The sequence below is a fragment of the Chrysochloris asiatica genome, unplaced genomic scaffold (genome assembly GCF_000296735.1).
Source record: "Chrysochloris asiatica unplaced genomic scaffold, ChrAsi1.0 scaffold00249, whole genome shotgun sequence".
In the NCBI taxonomy this organism is placed as follows: Eukaryota; Metazoa; Chordata; class Mammalia; order Afrosoricida; family Chrysochloridae; genus Chrysochloris; species Chrysochloris asiatica.
In genome coordinates, this window is record NW_006408767.1 from 3,707,332 (window position 1) to 3,714,805 (window position 7,474).

The following is a 7,474-nucleotide window of genomic DNA, read 5'->3' on the forward strand; positions in this document are numbered from 1 at the left end:
CCATAGGCATTCAACTTTACTCATGGGCCTAGGATCCCACAGCTGTTTTATCTTTCTGTATCACCACCTCTGTCACCACCTCTGTGGTCTCTGCTTTTCCAAGTAGAGAACTCATGCGATGTTCATGCTCTTCTTTCTCGCTAGTCCTATGATCATCTGTTCTTGCTTCTGAGATGCCTCCTTTTTAACTTAGCAGGATGGCAAAACTAACCAACCCTGGCATTAGAGTACTATATCGTAGTGGTTACAAATTGGGCTGCGAGCTGCAAGATCAGCAGTTCAAAACTACCAGCTGTTCCGCGGGAGAAAGATGAGGCTTTCTTCTCCTGTAAAGATTTACAGCCTCGGAAATCCTGTACAGGGTTGCTATGAGTCGGAACCGACTCCATGGCACATAACAACAACAACCCAATCATTTGGTAGGAGTTAAGAAAACGTTTGATAGAAAAACCATATCAAGTAATTTCACAGTACCACGATATCACATACAAGTAAAATTTTGCTGAAGGTAATTTAAAAATGGTTGCAGCAGGGTGCATCAATAGGATGGCGCAGATTAAGGCAGGTCAGAAGAGGACATGGAACTAGAGATATCACTGCCAACATCAGGTGGATCTTCACTGAAAGCAGATAATACCAGAAAGATGTTTACTTGTGTTTTGTTGACTACACAAAGGCATTCTGCTATGTAGATCATAACAAACTATAGATAGCATTTCCAAGAACGGATATTCCAGAACACTTAATTGTGCCCATGCAGAATCTATACATAGATTAACAGGCAGTTGTTCAAAGGGAACAAAGGATACTGAATGGATAGGTGTATACCAGGGTTGTATCCTTTCACCACATTTATTTAATTTATATGCTGAACAAATATTCCAAGGAGCCGGATTATATGAAGAAGAATATGGCATTAAGATTGAAGGAAGATACATTAACAATCTGCAATAAACAGATGACATGACCTTGCTTGCTGGAAGTGAAAAGGACTTGAAATACTTACTAATGAAGATCAAACAATTTAGCCCTCAGGATGGACTGCACCTCAATGTAAAGAAAACAAAAATCCTCACAACTGGACCAATAAATAACATCATAATAAACTGAAAAAAGATTGAAGTTGTCAAAGACTTCATTTTGCTCGACCCACAATCAACACTTATGGAAGCAAAAGTCAAGAAATCAGACAGCATAATTGTTGCATTACGCAAACCTGCTGCAAAAAAACTTAAAAAAATTTTTTTAAAGATATCACTTTAAGGACTAAGGTGCATCTGTCACAAGCCATGGTATTTTAAATCACCTCACATGCGTGTGAAAGTTGGACAACGAATAAGGGACACAGTACAAGAATTAATGCACTTGAATTATGGTGTTGATAAAGAATACTGAAAGTGAGTCCCCACTGAACAGTTGTCATCTTGTCTAGATGGGTCTGGTAAAAAGAAATGGGGATAAGATTCTTATGATTCAGTAGTGAGTAATTGTTATCATGACTAATTGCGCTTGTCACAATTGTAAAGGTGGAAGATTTGTAACAAAAACAGGGGATTAGTTAATCTTACAGTCCAGAAATAAAGGACACTAGGATCATCAAGGAAGAAGAGTACAAGTGGAATGCAGGACCTTATCCAAAGAAGCAGCGACACCAGAGATGGATGCAGAGATGGGGACATGGAGAAGGGGAGAAGCTGAGGACTCTAGATTCATGGGAAGAGAGGGACTGAGAGCTGGTGGCCAGGAGGCAGACTTGCAGAATGTGCCCTTTGGTGGTATAAATTATTATATATGCCTGAGTGTTTAAAAAAAAAAAAGCTAAAATGAATAAAGAGAAATACTGTTAAATGATGGTACATGGCAGGGATTATAATCATTGTAATAAAACAAGGTGTATGATTTGTTGAATGTAAAACTGATGATCTGCCCTGTAAACTTTCACTCAATTCACAATAAAAACATTAAAAAAAAAAGAATATTGAAAGTATCATAGATAGATGTCCTAGGCATTAGTGAGCTGAAGGACTCCTGATATGGTGCTGTAGTATCACAAGGTAGGCAGTTCAAACCCACCAGTTTTTTCTCAGAAACCCTATATAGGGTTGCTATGAGTCGGCACAGTGGCAGCAGCGATGAGCTCAGGTGTAGCAATGATTGTGAGGGTTACTATGAATTGGTACCAACTCGATGGCACCTAATAGCAACATGAGTCAGAACTGACTCAACAGCACTTAACACCAAAGTGAGCTGAAATGGACTAGGATTCACCATTTTGAATCAGACAACCATATGGTTTATTATGCCAGGAACCACAAATTGAAGAGGAACAGTTTCACATTCATGTCAAAAAGAACATTTCAAAGTCTATCTTGAAGTATAATGCTATCTGTGATAGGATAATATCTATAAACCTACAAGGAATACGGAGTCCTAGTGTGGCGCTGTGGTTTAGTTAATGCGCCAGACTACAAAGCTGTTTGAACTGCAAGGCTGGCAGTTCAAGCTCACCAGCTGCTCCTTGGAAACCCTATACAGGGTCACTGTGGGTCAGAATTGACTCGACAGCACTTCACAACAACAAGAAGGAAGGCCAGTTATTACCTCTACTATTCAAATTTACACATCAACCACTAAAACCAAAGATGATGAAATTGAAGAATCTACCAATTTCTTCAGTCTGAAATTGATCAAACATGCAATCAAGATGTATTGATAATTACTAGTGATTGGAATGGGAAAGTTGGAAACAAAGAGGAAGAATCAGTATTTGGAAAATATGCATTGGTGATAGAAACAATGCTGGAGAACGATAGAATTTTGTAAGGCTTATTCCTTGCAAATACTTTTTCAACAACATAAAAGGGGGCCATACACATGGACCTCACCAGATGGATTACACAGGAATCAAATTGACGACATCTCTGGTAGCGCAGTGGTTACGAATCGGGCTGCGAACCGCAAGGTCAGCAGTTCGAAACTACCAGCTGCTCCGCTGGAGAAAGATGAGGCTTTCTGCTCCCGTAAAGATTTACAGCCTCGGAAACCCTGTACAGGGTCGCTATGAGTCGGAATCGACTCCACGGCACATAACAACAACAACAATGTGAAGGAACGATGGAGATGCTCAATATTATCAGCCAAATCAAGTCCAGGGGTTGACTGTAGAACAGAACACCAATTGCTTATATGAAAGTTCAAGCTGAAGCTAAAGAAAATTAAAACAAGTCACCAGATCCAAAATATAATCTTGAGTATATCCCACTTGAATTTAGAGACCATTTTAAGGAATAGAGTTTATGCATTAATGACCAAAGACCAGAGGAGTTGTGGGATGATATCAAGAATATCATACATTAAAAAAAAAAAAAAAAGGTCATTAAAAAGACAGGAAAGAAATAAAAGAAAAAAAAAAGGATGTTAAAAGGGTCTGAAACTTGCTCGTGAATGTAGAGAAACTTGCTCGTGAATGTAGAGAAGTTTTGTGGTGTAAAAGAGGGGAACAGAGAATTTCAAAGGGCATCTTAAGACAAAGCCAAGTATTATAATGAAATGTGCAAAGACCTGGAGTCAGAAAACCAAAAGGGAAGAATATGCTCAGCATTTCTCACGTTGAAAGAACTGAAGAAAAAATCCAAGCCTTGGGTGGAATTCTACAGACAAAATGAACTTCTGGTGTGGAACTGTAGGATTAGCACTGGACTGCGAATCACACAAGGTCAGCAGTTCAAACCCATAAGCTGCTCCTTGGAAACCCTATACAGGGTTTCTGTGAGTCAGAACTGACTCAGAGGCACTTAACAACAACAACTTACACAAAATGTTGAAGTGTTGATTGTGGAAACATCAAAAGAAGATGGAAGTAATACAGAGTCACTGTGCCAAAAAGAATTGGTCTATGTTCAACCATTTCAAGAGGTAGTTTGTGATCAAGAACTAATGGTATGAAGGAAGAAGTCCTAGCTGCACTGAAGGCAAGGGCAAAATACAAGGTTTCAGGGATTGACCAAACACAAATTGAGATACTTCAATAAATTGATGCAGCACTGGAGGTGCTCTCTAGTCTATGCCAAGAAATTGGGAAGACAACTACCTGGCCAACCAATTGGAAGAGATCCACATTTGTGCCCATTCCAAAGAAAGGTGATCCAATGGAATGTGGAAATCATCAAACAATACCACTAATATCCCATACAAATAAAATTTTGCTTAAGATAATTCAGAAGTTGTTGTAACAGCTTTTGCCTCTGGTCTTTTCTGCGACCAGCAGGCTGCGTGCTCAAGCCCACGAACTTGGGTTCCACGTCCAAGCAGCAGTTTGCAGGAGGCTGCACCAAGGCAGAGGAGGCGGGGCCAGAGGACGCGCCCCACGTGGTAGAGGAATCACAGCTGCTGTACGGTGCCTGCGTCTGGAAGTGGTTCAACGTGCTTATGGGGTTTGATTTCCTGTCCATGACTGCTCAAGCACTCAACTCCCCCGATTGACATCTTCCTGCACCAGCGCAAGCTGCTCAGGGAGGGCTTCCGGAGCCTGGAGGAAGGAAAGGCAGTGGAGTTCACCTTTAAGTTCACCTTTAAGGGCATGGAATCAATTCGAGTCATGGGACCGGGTGCGGTGTTCTGTACTAGGAGTAAAGACGGCCAAAGGGGAAAAACATGCAGAGGCACAGGTCAAAAGGAAACAGGTGCTAAAACTGTGGCGGTCTAGACCACCACGCCAAGGAATGCAAGCTGCTTCTGCCAGCGCATCAGCCCTATGGTGGCCTCATGACCATTGAAGGCCCAGCAGGTCCCCAGCTCATAAGAAAAGCTGGGGGAAGAAGAAGAGATCCACAGCCCTGACCTGCTCCCAGAGGCCCAGAATTAAGCAACAGTGTGTGGGAGGGCTGTCCTTTTGCTATGAAGTTTCAAGGAGCAGGCATCAATTGGCAGAGAGTGGAGAAAGTGATAGGGTGGGTGGGGGCAGCTGCCACGTATCTCAGCACATGGAGTCCATAGCATCCCTCCCTCTCCTTCTGTGGGGGGAAGGAGTGAGGCAAAGGAACTCTAAATATACTTTATCCAAATACAAGTAAGAACTTTAGGAGAAATCCCTCTAGAGTCTGACAGTTTTATCTGAGTCTCCACCCTCAGAATCTCCAGCTATTGAAAAGTGACCTGGATAGGGAGGCTTTCTTTTTAAATAAAAATACATAATTTCCCATGCCAGAATATAAAAAGGTTAAACAGGAGACCAGTCTGATGGTCCAAATCCCAAAGCCACTACATCATGCCATATTTGAGAAACAGCTTTGCTGGATATGTGATTCTTGGTTGGCAATATTTTTCTATCAGAGTTTTGTGTATGTCAACCCATTACCTTCTTGCCTGAATGGTTTCTGCAGAGAAATCAGTTTGGTCTTACTGGTTCTCCTTTGCAGGTAACTTTTCTTTTTTCCTAAGCTGCTCTCAAGGATTCTTTCCTTGTCTTTGAGTTTGGGAAGTTTGATTATATTTTGTCTTGGTGATTTTCTTTTGGGATCTATTATGTTTGGGGTTTGTTCAGCTTCTTGTATGCTTGTCTTTCATGATGTTAGGGAATTTTTCTTCCAGCAACTCCAAGAACTTTCTCTCTTGCTTTTTATTGCCTCTTCCTTTTCTGAAATTCCAATCATAAACTGGTCTGCTTCATGGTGTCCCACATAACTCAGGCTTTCTTTGGTTTTTTTATATTTTTCTGATTGCTCTTCTAGCATACTAGTATTGAGAAATTTACCTTCAAGTTCACTAATTCAGGCTTCCATTGCTTTGGATCGTCTCCTTTGCCCTTTCTGAATTCCTAGTATTCATCTTCTGGACTTCTAATAGAAGGTTTTGTATTGTTTCAAAATATGCATATATTTTATCTGTTTGTTCTTGCAGCATTTTCCTGAATTCTTCTAAAATTTTTAATGTGTTTTCCTTGCTTTCCTAAAACTTTCTGTCAACCGTTGAAGGTTCTTAAATATCCTTATTTTGAATTCTTTTTCAGTTAGTTCCATTACCTTTTTTCCCCCAGAAATACTTTCTGTCTCTGTATTGTGGTCATTTGTTTGAGCCATTCTCTTTTGTGGTTTTGTGTGTGTGTGTGGGGGGGGGGGGTTAAAAGTGTCTGTTGCCTCCAGGGCCTTATGAAATTGTCATATTTGTAAAAACAAACAGTGCAGCTGTTGGACCAGAGAGGAGAAATGTGTGTGGGGCTCCTGCAATTCAAGGAGTTCACAAGGTGGTTGTGGAAGGTATGTGACAGCAGAGCTCTTGGGCCTAGAAGAGTTCATATTGGACTCAGTGTTATCTATGTTAAGGCCACTCAGTCTGGAAGTGGTTTGTGGAGAGCCCTTGATGGAGCTGATTTCAATGTCTGTTTGGACCACATGGAAGCTGGGGGCAGGGTGACTGGTTAAATGCTGATATGGTGGCTCTTCAGCTTGTGTAGGTCTGAAGCTGAGCCCACCTGAATCCAGGCACCAAATGGCATACCAAATCAGCATAGCTGGACCCCACCTCACACTGGCGTTGTCTACCAACCACATGGCTCCGTACTTCTGGGAGGAGGGTTTATCTTGTTGTTATAAAATCTCCAGTGGTGAGATTTTAGTTTTCTTTACATTGGGGTACAACCCATTCCGAAGGCTGTGTCTTTGATCTTCATCAGTAAGTATTTTAAGTCCTCTTTGCTTTCAGCAAGCAAAGTTGTATCGGCTGCGTATCGCAGGTTATTTATGAATCTTCCTCCAATCCTGATACCACATTCTCCTTCATGTAATCCAGCTTCTCAGATTATTTGCTCAGCATACAGATTGAATAAGTATGATGAAAGAATACAACCCTGGTGCACACCTTTCTTGATTTTAAACCATTCAGTGTCCCTTGTTCTGTTCAAATGATGCTTCTTGGTCTATGTGCAGATTCCTTGTGAGCACAATCAAGTTTTCTGGAGTACTCATTCTCTGCAATTTTGTCCATAGCTTGTCATGATCCACACAGTCAAAAGTATTTGCATAATCAATAAAGCACAGGCAAACACCTTTTTGGTATTCTCTGCTTTCAGCAAAGATCCATCTGGTATTAGTAATGACAGCCCTCATTTCATGGCCTTGTCTGAATCTGGCTTGAACCTCTGGCAGTTTCCTGTCAATGATACGTAGTTACAGTCGTTTTTAATTAACTGTAGTAAAATTTTACTTGCATTTGATATTAATGATATTGTCTGATGATTTCTGCATCGTGCTGGAGCAACTCTCTTTGGAATGGGCACAAATATGGATCCCTTTCAACCAGTTGGCCAGGTAGCTATCTGTCTTCCAAATTTCTTAGCATAGATAAGTAAGCACCTCTGGTGCTGCTTCAGTTTGTTGAAAGATTTCAATTAGTATTCCATCAGTTCTCAGAGCTTTGTTCTTTGACAATGCCTTCAGTGCACCTTGGACTTCTTCCTTCAGCGCCATTGGCTTGTGAT

General features: G+C 41.1%; 1 pseudogene; it reads left to right on the plus strand.

The window, feature by feature from the left end:
* Window positions 1-546: 546 nt before the first annotated feature.
* Window positions 547-4,864, plus strand: LOC102842438 (annotated as a pseudogene).
* Window positions 4,865-7,474: the final 2,610 nt, after the last annotated feature.